The following is a 17,107-nucleotide window of genomic DNA, read 5'->3' on the forward strand; positions in this document are numbered from 1 at the left end:
GGAAAATATCTATAAAGGAAGAAGTCATGAAGACAGACGAGCTCGCTTTAAAAAACATATCAGACAAATGGAGCAAGTTTCATTAGATCATGTGCAATATTTAAAGCAGCCATGAATATCAAAATGTTAAACTTTCTAGAAAATGTATTGAAAAAATGTTGTACAATAAATGTTCTCAGTGACTGTACATGGAGGATTTTAGACCTCTAGAATAGATGTTAATTTGGGTCAATATATTTTCTTCAATCAGCAATTTTTCACCGTTGGTTTAGTCAATAAACTACCTTGAGTCTCCATGCACTGATTTCCTGGTGGCCTTGTACTTATACACAGCAGTCAATCAGAAAAGATAGATCTGCAGTAAAGATAGAAAACAGGATGCAGCAATAAATATATAACCCACTATACAAATCAGTAAGCTATAGAATAAGTGGTATACTGGTACATCTGCTGAGTGGATGAATGGTAGACCATACGGAAAAATATGGAAACCAAAGAAAGAAGCCGAACATGTGATCAAGAGAATACAGGACAATGAAAAGATGATAATCATGTACAGTAAAAAATTGCTGTAAAAACTAAACCCCCCAGGTAATCAATAGATGCTATATATCAATTTAAATATATCCCACAATATATTGTGTGCTGCAATCTGCACAACAATTATATCCAAGTACATTCAGGAAATAATGTGCCCCATAAACAATAAGAGCTCAGGACTGGGAGGAACAAAAGAGAAGATAAATAAATACGAGAAGGTCAAGGTATGGGTGCTTCTAGAATACAGTAACTGGTAATTATGTGGAAAGATCCACCATCTTAAGCCCAAATTGTAGGCAGTGAGGTTAGAGGACTGACTGAACAGGATAGAGCACCTATATTATGGGACCAGGGAAGTGATTGAGATGAAGCACACTTCTTGTGAGACCTGAGAAGTAATAATGGTAGGGTACAATTTTCTATAAGGCCTAGGATGTAATGAAGGAAAGATAGATTACCTGGGTGGAAGGTGGTTCAGGTGTGGCGCACACCCCGACGCGCATTTCGGACGGAGGACACAAAGTTAACAAGTATGGGTAAATGTGTAAACTGATGTTCTGGAAGTTACCCAAGTCACTAGTAAATTCTTGAAAGAACTGAGAGAACAGTTTGATTTATATGAGAAAAAAAGCTCTGAACATTTCTGAAAAGAAAGTATATGAGCGTGATGAAAAGTATTCGATTCTCAGGTAACTTCAATCTAATGAGACATTTGATGGTGAAGTTATATTCAGCGGGAGTGACAACTTTAGAATCAATGCATTTCTAAGCAATTTTTTGAGGGGGAGAAAAATTATGTGCTTTGGCCTAATAAGAAGAAATGTGTAAATTCAGACCTGCCTCTATGGAAGTTATATGCTTATGTACGAAGCGGAAATACATGGTAATAGCTGGCTACGCCAATCCTCCAATGATACATTAGTGTGGTCACACACACCAGCGTGATGTGCATGGAGCTTTCCAAGTCTCCTCTGATGGCATTAGTTAGGTGAAAGAAGGACTGATCAATTTTTCCAAACATCCCTGTTTTTGCTCCAATTAGAAGACACTAAAAAGGCTTCTGCTATTCAAAGAAGAAATGTCTTTATATATTTAAAAGGTAACATTCCGGCCACATTCACATATTTTTAAGCCAAGACATGTAAAAAGCCAAGCATGTGCATGTATTGAGGGGTTGAGCTGTTGAATAAGTGCTCAGACTACAGTTTTCGTAAGTTCTCCAATTGGGACACCAATGGTTGTCTAAAAGTAGAACAAAGGATTTGATCACCAAATACCTAGGTGTCTATTAAAATACAAATTAACATGGGTAATAGAAAAGAAACATGTACGGTATTTCTCTTTGGAAAAAAAAAAGGCAAATTCGTGTTTCATTCTGAATATTCATGATTTAAGATGGACAATAATACTGAACCTAGGGCACAAAATATGTGTATGCACAAATTGAAGAAATTTCATATCCATAAAATTATGATAATATTCTTTTAAATTTACAGAAAAATCATGATTTTGAAACCATAAAAGAGAAAAATAAAACCTAAATCTATTGATGAAAAAAACATGTCTTTCTGTGTTCTCTCTATATAAGTGCCAGTATTCTACACACTAGAAGTCTAATAGGAGACTTAGATCAGGATAAAAATCAAACAGAATTTGTATGCATGAGATATTGATCTTAGAAGAAGCTTGAGATATAAGAAGCATGGAGATCTGTGTGTAATGGCCAAGAAGACTGAAGCAAATAAATAGAACAAATAGAGTTTCACTTTTTGTATTTGAAAGCGCCAAAAAATAGGGGCAGGGGCGGACGTACTGCATGTGCAGCTCATAGGCACCCATGGTGAAAAGGGACCAAGTTTCATTACATGCATCTCTAATGCAACTGTGACCGGTCTACTTTTTCCAAGCGTAGATTTTCCTTCTCTGCCTGAGGATGCTTGGGGCAGGGCCCTGTGCCTTGCTATGATCCATACACACTTTTAAAAGTAGTTCACTATTGGATTTTCATTAAATGTGGTTTGTCACAGGATTTAACCTCCCAACCTCTTGCATGGCATGCAAGAACTTTAGCCGAGAGACACAGGCTTCACTACTAATTCTGATTCTATCCACTCAGTCCGACCCTTGGAGGATACTCTCTCTGTAGGCCTGTTCTTCCCATGTTTGTTTTCCAGGCTTCTTTCAGATGCTTGCTGTTCATCCAACCAATGGGCCTTTGGTCTCCCATTTCTTTTAACCACCGCCACCGATCATTCTGAGTAGCGTCTAATGAATTTGCCCTCATTGCATGTCCCAAATAGGTCAGTTTCTGGTTGGTGACCTTGATTTCCAGGTCAAATATGGGTTCATATTGTATGATCAAGACCATCTTATGGTTGTTGATCCTAGCTGTTCAAGGAAGTTGTAGAAGTGTTTTCCAGCACCAGAGATGAAAGACATCACATTTTCTTCCATCTGCTTTCGTAAGTGTTCATGTCTCACAGTTAGGAGAATTTTTTTCTTACTAAAAATCAAAATGTAAATGTTCTTCTTTACAGGCTGGCACACAGAGATACAGCTCTGTATACCGGTACATCTGTATATTAGAGGTAAGGCAAAAGTGATACGTTTTTTCTGGAAAATTTACTAGAACCAAAATACACTTCTTAAAAATAAACCTCACAAATTAGAAAGTAATCATAGCAACCTGTATAATATAGTGCACCACATATTTATGGTGATTGTTAAAAAAGCATAAAAATTTTTTGTGATTTTTAAGGATTTAGTAGACAAAAAAAATACAACTGTAATATTTATGTGTGTGCTTTTCAAAATGGCACCACCATTGGCTTCACCATCCATCTCTGCCCCTGCGCAGAACTGTGGAGTTGGTAAGCAAAACCTCCAACTCCGACTCCACGACCCCCAACCGAACAGCACTGGTCACTACTGAGCATGTGCATAAAGTGCAGCACAGATTCATCTCAACTAAAAGCCCAGATCCTTAGATCAGGAACAGAACAGACAATAGGTCGGTACCAGTAGCAGATTCCATATTGAGACACCCATCACTTGGGTGTCCCAATAAGCAGCCGTTGAACTTCCTCCGCTTGGAATTCTAGGATACAGTGACATCTGGACAGAACAGGAAATGAAAACATTACAAGGTAATTACCGTATATAAATAGATTTTAGGAGTTGGAGTAGGTCCATTTTACACCAACACTCCCACAATGAACACTGACTCCATGACTGACTCCACAGCCATGCCTGTGTGTGAGTTTATAGGTTATTTTGTCAAAAAGAGATGTTTTAGGAACCCTATGAAGCCATCAGAAGGCAATTGATATAAATACTAAGAACAATTCTGCTAGCAGCAATACATTCTGAAAATGCCATCCATTTTGACCCCAATATTCTAGCATATCTGTTAACAGATTTCACATTTCAAACAATATTTATTAATAAATAGACATCTTCAACCTGAAGAAGCTGATGTATTTGCTTTGGAAACCCAAATGTCAGAATGGCTGTATAATCAGTTTTTACATTTTAAACCCAGTCTCCACCACAATAGCCTGATATACTGTACAAGCTCCTTGGTGTCCCTCCTCCTGCAGATGCTAGCATTTCAAAGCTTCAGCTTGTACTGAGGATTGTGAAAGGATAGGTCAATGTCAGATCGACTGATCTGGTGCTGATGGTCTATCTTAGGAATAAGTCATCAAGTGTATTACAGGGGTTTTCCAAGTATATCATATTGGATTCATGAACTCTTTCACTGTGTAGCTGGACTCCTAAAATGGTCATTTTAATCTCTGGATTATATAGTCATTTTGATGTAGACTTTCTCGGAATGCACCAGCTTCATCAGGTCTAAGAGATCTAGTTAATGATGAAAGCAGTTTGCATTGTAAATTCACGTGACAGATCTGCTATAAACTAGGAATACTACGGTAATTAAATGCAACAGCTGAGATTACCGTATATAGAGACCTATGGTTGGGATTGCTGCAAAGTGACTTCTTTATTATTGAGAAACATGTTACGGGACACTTTACTATGATGGATAAAAGTCCAAAGTAGTTGTATTTTTGCTACTAGTTGCACAGGTTTCCATGATCTGGCTCCCAGTACAGAATAACTGAATGTCAAAGTCATTCTATGATTTTATATGACCAAATGTCATCAACATCATCATTTAGGCATATGATGACTTATTTACCCTTAGATTAGCCTGGAATAAAACTAAAAATATATTTAAAAAAAAAAACCTCCACATACAAAACCTACATAAAAGGGCAAACAGGATGGCTGGACCCCTTGGATATTTCTGCATTAATGGTTCTATGTTTATTTATGCATTAATCATACATAAATGCTTTATGCTAAAAAGCTGAATGTAATTAAAACTCGTGTACAGATCCTGAGTGAGCAGAACAAAATTACCCTTTACTGCCATTTTTTTTTTTTTTTTTTTTTTAAAGTCCATAATGAAATCCTATTACGGCATATAGTTTTAAGTCGGAGCAGGAAATTCCCAGTAACTTCAACCCTTAGTTAGGGATGTTTGGCTTTCGGGTGAAATTTCAGGAGAATCCTAAAATGCGCTCTAACCTTTTTAGCAGAACTTAATATGACCGTCTCTAAACTTTTGAATACGCACTTCAGCTGTTCAATATTTCAGCACTTTTTTGCACAACTTGCTGTTCTCTAACAAGAAGCTTAATGGCAAAATTCACAACAGGTGTTTTATCCATGAATCACCCAATAAGCTTTGGGGCTCCATTAGAATTGGTAATAAACACATCATGCTGTTCACATTTTGACATCATGAGACCAATACGACACCTAAGAATTCATGAACAGTACCTCACCATTGCGAGGCCTCAGCAAGATATTCTCAGACAGAAGTGGCCACTGAGCTCAGAGTGTCATCAGCAGGTTGCCACAGAGATACAGAGAGATTGGAAGAGTCACAGAAAGGCAGAGAAGTGGACATCCTTTAGTCACATCCCACACTGATGATCGCTTCATTGGGAACAATGCCCTTCAGAACCAGATGATGAATGGCACACAACTCCTGGCACATTTAAGTGAGGTGAGAGGCACCCAAGTGTCATGTCAGACCATTCAAAACCATTTAAACCACAGTGATTTGCATGCTAGATGACCTGCAAAGATACCTGACCACACCACCATCATCTTGCACGGGCCAGTGAGCATCCATGTTGGACGAGGGACCAGTGTGCCTCAGTGCTGTCCACTAATAAAGTTGATTCACACTGAGCAGAAATAATGGCCGCCTTAAGATGTTGGAGATGTCAAAGAGAGCGCTATGCATCAGTCACTGTTGTCACCAGACGATCCTTTGGCGGTGGTGGTGTTACAGTGTGGGCAGGTATGTCAGGTCCATACAGAATGGCTCTACACTTTGTAAATGGTACAGTGACAAGCCTCTACTACATGAATAACATTAATCCAGATATTGTGCCTCTGCATGAACATTGGCCTAATTTCATCTTCATGAACGACAATACTCCAGTTCATCGAGGTTGTATCATTAGTGAAAGGCTGCTGGAGACCGGGGTACCTCAATTGGAGTGGCCTGCACCTTCTCCAGACCTGAAACCCTTATAAAACCTATAGTACCAGCTGAGCCCTATGTGGAGACTCCTAACTCTGTACCCCACAACCTCATAGTTACATAGTTATTAAGGTTGAAGGAAGACTGTAAGTCCATCTAGTTCAACCCATAGCCTAACCTAACATGCCCTAACATGTTGATCCAGAGGAAGGCAAAAAAAAACCCATGTGGCAAAGAGTAACTCCACCATGGGGAAAACAATTCCTTCCCGACTGCACATACGGCAATCAGACTAGTTCCCTGGATCAACGCCTTATCAAGGAATCTAGTGTATATACCCTGTAACATTATACTTTTCCAGAAAGGTATCCAGTCCCCTCTTAAATTTAATTAATGAATCACTCATTACAACATCATACGGCAGAGAGTTCCATAGTCTCACTGCTCTTACAGTAAAGAATCCGCGTCTGTTATTATGCTTAAACCTTCTTTCCTCCAGACGTAGAGGATGCCCCCTTGTCCCTGTCTCAGGTCTATGATTAAAAAGATCATCAGAAAGGTCTTTGTACTGTCCCCTCATATATTTATACATTAACATAAGATCACCCCTTAGTCTTCGTTTTTCCAAACTAAATAGCCCCAAGTGTAATAACCTATCTTGGTATTGCAGACCCCCCAGTCCTCTAATAACCTTGGTCGCTCTTCTCTGCACCCGCTCCAGTTCAGCTATGTCTTTCTTATACACCAGAGACCAGAACTGTGCACAGTATTCTAAGTGTGGTCGAACTAGTGACTTGTATAGAGGTAAAATTATGTTCTCCTCATGAGCATCTATGCCTCTTTTAATACATCCCATTATTTTATTTGCCTTTGTAGCAGCTGCCTGACACTGGCCACTGAATATGAGTTTGTCATCCACCCATATACCCAGGTCTTTTTCATTGACGGTTTTGCCCAGAGTTTTAGAATTAAGCACATAGTTATACATCTTATTACTTCTACCCAAGTGCATGACCTTACATTTATCCCCATTAAAGCTCATTTGCCATTTATCAGCCCAAGCTTCTAGTTTACATAAATCATCCTGTAATATAAAATTGTCCTCCCCTGTATTGATTACCCTGCAGAGTTTAGTGTCATCTGCAAATATTGAAATTCTACTCTGAATGCCCCCTACAAGGTCATTAATAAATATGTTAAAAAGAAGAGGGCCCAATACTGACCCCTGTGGTACCCCACTGCTAACCGCAACCCAGTCCGAGTGTGCTCCATTAATAACCACCCTTTGTTTCCTATCCCTGAGCCAGCTCTCAACCCACTTACACATATTTTCCCCTATCCCCATTACTCTCATTTTATGTAACAACCTTTTGTGTGGCACTGTATCAAAAGCTTTGGAAAAGTCCATATACACTACGTCCACTGGGTTCCCTTGGTCCAGTCCGGAACCTACCTCTTCATAGAAGCTGATCAAATTAGTCTGACATGAACGGTCCCTAGTAAACCCGTGCTGATACTGGGTCATGAGGTTATTCCTCTTCAGATACTCCAGTATAGTATCCCTTAGAATGCCCTCCAGGATTTTACCCACAGTAGAGGTTAAGCTTACTGGCCTATAATTACCGAGTTCAGTTTTTGCCCCTTTTTTGAATATTGGCACCACATTTGCTATACGCCAGTCCTGTGGTACAGACCCTGTTATTATGGAGTCTTTAAAGATTAAAAATAATGGTCTATCAATGACTGTACTTAGTTCCTGCAGTACTCGGGGGTGTATCCCATCCGGGCCCGGAGATTTGTCAATTTTAGTTATTTTTAGACGCCGCTGTACTTCCTGCTGGGTTAAGCAGGTGACATTTAATGGGGAATTTTTATCACTAGTCATTTTGTCTGCCATGGGATTTTCTTTTGTAAATACTGATGAAAATAAGTCATTTAGCATATTGGCTTTTTCCTCATCCTCATCCACCATTTCCCCCAGATTATTTTTAAGGGGGCCAACACTGTCATTTTTTAGTTTCTTACTATTTATATAGTTAAAGAATATTTTGGGATTATTTTTACTCTCTCTGGCAATGAGTCTCTCTGTCTCAATCTTTGCTGCCTTGATTTGCTTTTTACAGAATTTATTTAATTTTCTGTATTTATTTAATGCCTCCTCACTACCTACTTCCTTTAATTCTCTAAATGCTTTCTTTTTGTCCCTTATTGCGCCCCTTACAGCTCTATTTAGCCATATTGGTTTCCTCCTATTTCTAGTATGTTTATTCCCATACGGTATATACTGTGCACAGGTCCTATCCAGGATGCTAATAAATGTCTCACATTTTCTTTGTGTACTTTTATGTCTCAGGATATCGTCCCAGTTAATTGCACCAAGATCCTCTCTCATCCGTTGGAAATTTGCCCTCCTGAAGTTTAGTGTCCTTGTCACCCCCCTACTACCCATCTTATTAAAGGTTACATGAAAACTTATTATTTTGTGATCACTATTCCCCAAGTGACCCCCAACCCTTATATTTGATATGCGGTCTGGCCTGTTGGTTAATATTAGGTCTAGCAGTGCCCCCCTCCTTGTTGGGTCCTGAACCAGTTGTGAAAGGTAATTGTCTCTCATAGTTGTCAAAAACCGATTACCTTTGCTGGAACTGCAGGTTTCTGTTCCCCAATCTATTTCAGGGTAGTTGAAGTCCCCCATAATAATGACTTCTCCTTGAGTCGCAGCTTCATCTATTTGCTTTACGAGGATATTCTCCATTGCTTCCATTATTTTTGGAGATTTATAACAAATCCCTATCAGTAATTTATTATTTTTTCCCCCTCCCCTTATCTCCACCCACAGGGACTCTACATTTTCATTAAATTCACCTATATTATCACGCAGGATGGGTTTTAAGGAAGATTTTACATATAGACACACCCCTCCCCCTCGCTTATCTGTACGGTCATTTCTGAACAGGCTATAGCCCTGCACGTTAACAGCCCAGTCATGGCTCTCATCCAGCCACGTCTCAGATATCCCCACCATGTCATAATTATGCTCCAACAACATTAGTTCTAATTCATCCATTTTGTTGTCGAGGCTTCTGGCATTAGTATACATGCACTTGATGTTACTCTCTGTACCTCTATTCTTTCTTAAATTACTAACTGTTCTAACCCCACCCCCCATGCCACCGCCACCCCCAACTTCCTTATTTGTGCCCAGGTCTCTATCTGCACTATCTTCCCCTCCTCTAAAATGAATACCCTCCCCCCCAATCCCTAGTTTAAACACTCCTTCAACCTTCTAACCAATTTCTCCCCCAGCACAGCTGCCTCTTCCCCATTGAGGTGCAGCCCGTCCCTAGCGTAGAGCCTGTAGCCAACTGAGAAGTCAGCCCAGTTCTGCAGGAACCCAAACCCCTCCTTCCTACACCAATTCTTGAGCCACTTATTAACCTCCCTAATCTCCTGTTGCCTCTCTGGCGTGGCACGTGGTACAGGCAGTATTTCGGAAAATACCACGTTGGAGGTCCTTGCTTTCAGCTTGCAGAACCTATAGTACCAGCTGAGCCCTATGTAGAGACTCCTAACTCTGTACCCCACAACCTCAATTACCTGAGGGCCGCCCTTCAAGAAGAGTGGGATGCCGTGCCTCAGCAGACAATAACTCCACTTGTTAACAGCACGATACATCACTGTCAAGATGTAAATTGATGTTTAAGGCCACATGACAAGTTATTGAGACATTGACATTTTTTGTTGGGGTATACCACCACTGTTTTTGCTTTTGTTTCAATAAATTTTTTGAGATGAGGATATCACCATTGCATGCTTCTACTTATACAGTACAGACCAAAAGTTTGGACACACCTTCTCATTTAAAGATTTTTCTGTATTTTCATGACTATGAAAACTGTAAATTCATACTGAGAGCATCAAAACTATGAATTAACACATGTGGAATTATATACTTAACAAAAAAGTGTGAAACAACTGAAATATGTCTTATATTCTAGGTTCTTCAAAGTAGCCACCTTTTGCTTTGATGACTGATTTGCACACTCTTGGCATTCTCTTGATGAGCTTCAAGAGGTAGTCACCGGAAATGGTCCGCTAATGTGGTGGAAGGGGGCGGAAAATCAGTCAGTATCTGGTGTGACCACCATTTGCCTCACGCAGTGCAACACAGCTCCTTTAGGCCTGTCCCACACTTCCAGATAATTCCAGTACCAGAAAAAAATCGGTACCAGAGTTATCCGTGTCCTTGTGTCCGTGAGCTCACGAAGGCCATCCGTGTGGCACACGTGCGGCAGCCGTATGCCGCCTGGGTACCACACGGACCGTGCAGGAGAGACAGCGCTACAGTAAGCGCTGTCCCCCCAGCATGGTGCTGAAGCCGCCATTCATCCGTTCTCTCCAGCGCTCGCTGGGGAGAAGGGATGAAAAATCTTTTTTTTTGTTTTGTTTTTATGTGTTTAAAATAAACTTTAGGGCATACTCCCCCCTCCCACCCCCTGTGCGCCCGGCCGCCGGCATTAAAATACTCACCCGGCTCCCTCGCAGTGTCCTGTCCTGGCCGCACCTTCTACTGTATGAGCGGTCACGTGGGGCCGCCGATTACAGTCATGAATATGCGGCTCCACCTCCCGTAGGGGTGGAGCCGCTTATTCATTTCTGTAATGGGCGGCCCCACGTGACCGCATACAGGAGAAGCTGCGGCCAGGACAGGACACTGCGAGGGAGGCGGGTGAGTATTTTAATAACAGCGGGCGGGCACAGGGATCTTTATGTTAAACACCAGAAACAAAAAAAAAGGATTATTCATATCTTCTCTACAGCAAACACTGCTGCAGAGAAGATATGAATGGCGGCTTCAGCACCACGTGGGGGGGACAGCGCTTACTGTAGCGCTGTCTCCTGCATGGCACACGGACTGCACATGGGTCCGTGTGCGGTACGTGTTTTACGGACCCATTGACTTTAATGGGTCCGTGTAATATGTGCGCTCCCACGAACACTGACATGTCTCCGTGTTTGGCACACGGAGACACGGTCCGCAAAAAATCAATGACATCTGCACAGATGCATTGATTTCAATGTGTCTACGTGTGTCAGTGGCTCCGGTACATGAGGAAACTGTCACCTCACGTACCGGAGCCACTTACGTGTGAAACCGGCCTTACACAGAGTCGATCAGGTTGTTGATTGCGGCCTGTGAAATGTTGATCAACTCTTCAATGGCTGTGCGAAGCTGCTGGATATTGATGGGAGCTTGAACACGCTGTTGTATACACCAAAACCAAAGAATCCCAAACATACTCAATGGGCGATAATGTCTAGTGACTATGCCGGCCATGCAAAAATTGGGATGTTTTCAACATGTGGCCGTGTGTTATGCTGCAATATGAGGTGATGGTCGTGGATGAATGGCATAACAATGGGCCTCAGATTCACCCCTGAAGAGAACACCTCTCCAACGTGCCAGATGTCATCGTATGTGAGAATTTGCCCACTCAAGTCAGTTTTGGCAACTAACTACAGTCAGGTGGAGACCCCGATGAAGACATGAATGCAGATGAGCTTCCCCGAGATGGATACTGACAGATGGTGCAGATTATTGAAGCAGCTATCTGGGTGGCTGGTCTCAGACGATCTTGGAGAGAAGATGCTGGATGTTGAGGTTCTGGGCTCGGGGTTGTGAGGCCGGTTGGATATACTGCAAATTCTCTGAAACGCATTTGGAGACAGCTTATGGTAGAGAAATGAACATCCAATTCACGGATGTGTGATAAAACTGCACATTTTAGAGTGACCTTTTATTGTGGCCAGCCTAAGGCATACCCGTGCAATAATCATGCTGTCTAATCAACATCTGGATATGCCACACCTGTGAGGTGGCTGGATTATCTCGACAAAGGAGAAGTGCTCATTAACACAGACATTAACACAGAAGAATATTTGAGAGAAAAAAGCCTTTTGTGTAAATTGAAAAAGTCTTAAATCTTTGAGTTCATCTCATGAAAAATAGGAGCAAAACCAAAAATGTTGCGCATATATATATTTATTTTTTTTTCTTTTTCTTTTTGCTTGTTTGTTTTTGTTTTAATAAAAAAATCCAACGCCAATTTTAAATACAGCTTGTTTGAACCAGAGCCAGAAGCAGATGTTCCCATTTGCAAAGATTATGCTTTTTTTTGCTGCGTTTTTTTTCCTAAATGCATCTGCGCCAAAATACACATTATAAATCCGCCCTGCCCTGATTACTGTGTTTTAATACATTTTCCCCTTTCTGATGCAGGTTTCAGGAAAAGGGATTCCTGATTTTACAGTGTATAACTTGCTGCCTAGGTTACCGGCCACCCTGAATTCTCAAAGTGGCCAGTTACCTAGGTAAGAAGTGCTGGCTGCTTGAAGCGGCTATGCTTTAGAGCCAGCTTGCGATGCTCTTAAGAAGGCAGAATCACTGAATTTGGCCAGCTTCACTCCTCCTGCCATGATATATGGAGGCAGTGATACTTCTGTTAGTAATCTGGGAGAGAGCTTAGTTGGACCAACAGTGTGACTATGCCGCTGGTCCAAACTGTCAATCTTCAAAAGGGCACCGCCCCCAAGGCAAAGAGGAAGCTAGGAGAGTGGAGCGATGTGCTACTGGAAAGGGAACATTAGAACCTCTCTAACTGGCACATGCACATACTGTAGCTAAAAGTGCCAGGTAGGCAGCCTGAACTGCTTTTCTGCAGGATAAATGCCCTTACAGTCTGAACAATTATTTAAATAGGCATTTTTGCAGATCCCCAACTATGTTTCTCTCTCCAAAATTACCTCTTCCCTAATAGTTTCCCCCTGCGATCATCCGCTGTCACCAGAGAAAGTGCAGCCACCCTTTACAATTACCCTTCAGGAGCCACTGTAAGAAATAAAAACGTATAGTAGTATAAAATACAAGGCAAGCAAATGTCAGACCATGTAATACATAGAGACAACACTGGACAAGGGTGGCAAGGACCCACCAGTAACTGACTCTGGACTCCCACTGTTCAGCTACATGCAAATATTACATTACATGCTTTCACAAATTTACATATGCTTCTAAATAAACTAGGTAGTTTTGAATGATGAGATGCTGTTTTAGTCTCTACATAGTGAATCAAATGCACTGGGCCAACTACTGTTCACAATAGGGGGATAATTGGCTTACTCCTGCACAGGGGCCCACCAAGGAATACACCCATTTTCCTGTGGGCCAGTCCGAGCCTATATAGAAAGGCCAGGTTCAGTACAGTTAGGACTGTTCTTACTAAGGCTACTTTCATATTTCTGTCAGTACGGGGCCGTAGCAAACCGTTGGCCCGACGTAGCGACGGACGTTGTACAAAAGAATGCACAACGTGGGCAGCGGATGCAGTTTTCAGACGCATCCGCTGCCCATTATGAGTTCCGGGGAGAAGGGGGCGGAGTTTCAGCACAAAAAAAGTTACATTGAACGCTTTTTTGTGACGACGGTCCGACAATTACCGACGCATCCAGTGCACGACGTATGGAACGTGTGTCCATATGTCGCGATGCGTCGGTAATACAAGTCTATGTGCAAAAAACGCATCCTGCGGGCAACTTTGCAGGATGCGTTTTTTTCACAGAACAACGCATTGCGACGTTCACATTCCGTCAGAAGTGTGAAAGAGGCTTAAGCAGCTCTTTCTGTTCGGATTCATATAAGCAGTCCCAAGCAGAGGACCCTGACAATATCACATTCATAGAAGCAGATGAATTAGCCGGATTACTTACCGGTAATGCTCTTTTAATGAGTCCATGACCGCACCCACTGGAGAGATAGGGATCCACCCCAAGGAACAGGAAACCTACAGAGAAATAAAAGGGGCGGTCCCCCTCTCCTCCTCAGTTTAATTTTCAGAGTACCTGGAGGACCGCCAGTATTAGTCAAATATTTACAATATATCTTACACTTATATACTCCATAGAAGTAATTCAATTGAATTTTTAATTTAATAGGGAGGGATGAGACTGGGTGCTGTCATGGACTCATTAAAAGAGCATTACCGGTAAGTAATCCGGCTATTTACCCTTCGCCATGACAGCACCCACTGGAGAGATTTCCAGAGACCAACACCTAGGGGGGGACCACCGTGCTGAGGATAGTCCTGCCAAAGTGTAGGTCATAATTTGATGACAGATCAAGCCTGTAGTGATTATAGAAAGTAGAAGGAGCCAACCACGTTGCTGCCTTACATATGTCCTCAATTTGAACGTTTCCCCTTTTGGACCGGGAAGATGCCATAGCTCTGGTGGAATGTGCCTTAACGCCTTCCGGAGGTTCCTTATGTTTCATGGAGTAGGCCAGCCGGATAGTGTCTCTAATCCATCGGGACAATGTGGCTCTTGTGACTCCATACCCCTTCTTTTTTCCCTGGAAGGATATGAACAGAGCCCTACTCTGCCTCCAACTACTAGTTTTTTCAATATATTGTAAAACTATTCTCCTGACATCTATAGTGTGAAATTTTCGTTATTCAGGAGTGGAGGGGTCTTTAAAGAAAGTGGGAAGGTGTATCCCTTGTGACCTGTGGAATTTTCCTGCTACCTTAGGAAGGTATAAGGGGTCTGGTTTTAAAATTAGTCTGTCTTGAAATGTTAGAAGGTAAGGTGGATCTATTGATAGGGCCTGATGTCGCTGACTCTTCTAGCCGATGTTAACGCTACCAAGAAGGCTGTTTTTAGCGACAAGTGTTTTAGAGATACTGTATCTATAGGCTCAAATGGAGGTTCTGTTAGAGAGTCTAGGACTAGGTTTAGATCCCAAGGAGCTACTCTAGGTATGTGGACAGGAGTAACTCGTTCACAGGCCGTGATGAAGCGGGACACCCATTTATTACCAGCAACATTATGGCCATAGAGGGCACCCAGAGCGCATACCTGGACTTTTAGTGTATTAACTGACAGACCTAACTCTTTCCCTTTCTGTAGAAATTCTAGGATAGATTTTATTGGAACTTCTGAGGGGTTTGAACCTGTATGGAACTGAAGAAACTTTTTCCATATTTTAGTATAAATCTTTGTAGTAGATGGTTTCCTGCTAAGCAGGAGCATATCAATTAGACCTTTTGAAAACCCTCTGGAATTTAATATCTGCCTTTCAAATTCCAGGTTGTCAAGTGGAGGCTGTCCACTTGGGGGTGGAAGAAAGGTCCCTGAGAGAGTAGATCTGGGATTGAGGGAAGGACCGATGGATCTGTCACCGACATTGGTTGCAGGCACGAGAACCATGGTCTCTTGGGCCAGAATGGTGCTATCAATATTATCCTGGCCTGTTCTTCCCTGATTTTCCGTATTATTTGTGGAAGCAGAATTATCGGAGGGAAGGCATATGCCAGCTTGAATTGCCAGGGTATTTGAAGAGCATCTAGAATTTCCGGGTGGTCTGCACGGGACCGAGATGCAAATTTCTGTACTTGTCTGTTTTGTTTTTCGTAGCAAACAGGTCTATCTGGGGCCTGCCCCATAAGAATGTTATTTTGTGCAAAATGTGAGGATTCAGACACCATTCTCCTTGATGTAGAGTGTGTCAACTTAGAAAGTCTGCCTGTTGATTGCTCTCTCCTTTGATGTGGACCACAGAGAGGGACAACAGATGCTTTTCGGCCAGGATCAAGGTCTTCTTTGCGGAAGACATTAGAGCGTCTGATCGAGTACCGCCTTGTTTGTTGAAATAAGCCACCGTCGTAGTGGTGTCTGAACAGACTCTGACATGATTTCCTCGAAGCTGTGGGAGAAATTGACGCAGTGCATAGTTTACTGCATTCAATTCAAATTCGATGAATATAAGATCTCTTCCTCATTCCATATTCCCTGGCAGAAATTATCCCCCATATGTGCGCCCCACACGTGGGGACTAGCATCAGTAGTCACAGTGTTGGATGGTGTTATCACCCAAGGGACACCCCCCGTTAAATTCTTATTATCTAGCCACCACACACCAAGGAAGCTAGGACCTGTGATAACGTTATTTTTGATTCGAGGTGCCCTAGGAATTTTCTCTGTTCCCGAAGAATTTGATGTTGCAATGTTCGGGTATGGAGTTGTGCCCACTGGACGGCTGGAGTACAGGAAGAAAGGGATCCTAATAAGGACATTCCTTCCCTCAGGGACATTCGGGGTTTGTGAATGGTAGCCGCTACTTTCTCCTCTATTTTAGAGATATTTTTACCTGAGGGAGTAGACATTTTTGTTTTGTGGAATCTAGATGGAACCCTAGAAATATCTGGAGAGAAAGTGGGATAAGTCTGGATTTTTCGGAGTTGATGATCCAGCCTAGGTTTTGTAAAGATGAGACAGTGTCAGCTAAACGTTCAGCACACTGAAGGGACGAATTTCCTACAACTAAAAAATCATCCAAATAGGGGATGATTAAAGTGTCCTTTTGGCGAAGGTGGGCCATCACCTCTAACATTACTTTGGTGAAGATTCTTGGTGCTGTGGAAAGACCAAAGGGCATGGCCGTGTACTGGAAATGATGAATCTCCCCATTGAGTTTTACTGCGACTCTGAAGTATTTTTGATATGTTATGGATAGGGAGATGGTAGTAGGCATCTTTCAAATCAATGCCGCCCATTTTACAATTTGGATAAAGGAGCTTAATGGTAGATCTAATAGATTCCATTTTAAACGTATAATTTTTAACCCCTTCATGACCCAGCCTATTTTGGCCTTAATGACCTTGCCATTTTTTGCAATTCTGACCAGTGTCCCTTTATGAGGTAATAACTCAGGAACGCTTCAACGGATCCTTGCGGTTCTGAGATTGTTTTTTCGTGACATATTGGGCTTCATGTTAGTGGTAAATTTAGGTCGATAATTTCTGAGTTTATTTGTGAAAAAAACGGAAATTTGGCGAAAATTTTGAAAATTTTGCAATTTTCACATTTTGAATTTTTATTCTGTTAAACCAGAAAGTTATGTGACACAAAATAGTTAATAAATAACATTTCCCACATGTCTAC

The 17,107-nt window shown here is 41.8% G+C and overlaps 1 protein-coding gene across 4 annotated transcripts in view; it reads right to left on the minus strand.

The window, feature by feature from the left end:
- The window catches only part of MPPED2 (metallophosphoesterase domain containing 2), a 289,676-nt gene that overhangs the window by 243,434 nt on the left and 29,135 nt on the right, over nucleotides 1-17,107 (minus strand). For 2 of the 4 annotated variants that reach the window (XM_077288058.1, XM_077288059.1), the window contains exon 2: nucleotides 285-355. The exons of the other annotated variants lie outside the window; for them this stretch is intronic. The gene's annotated coding sequence lies outside the window, so the exon portion shown is untranslated. The remainder of the gene's footprint in view (nucleotides 1-284; nucleotides 356-17,107) is intronic. 4 annotated transcript variants of the gene reach the window in all.

This window comes from Ranitomeya variabilis, chromosome 2 (assembly GCF_051348905.1).
Source record: "Ranitomeya variabilis isolate aRanVar5 chromosome 2, aRanVar5.hap1, whole genome shotgun sequence".
Taxonomy (NCBI): Eukaryota; Metazoa; Chordata; class Amphibia; order Anura; family Dendrobatidae; genus Ranitomeya; species Ranitomeya variabilis.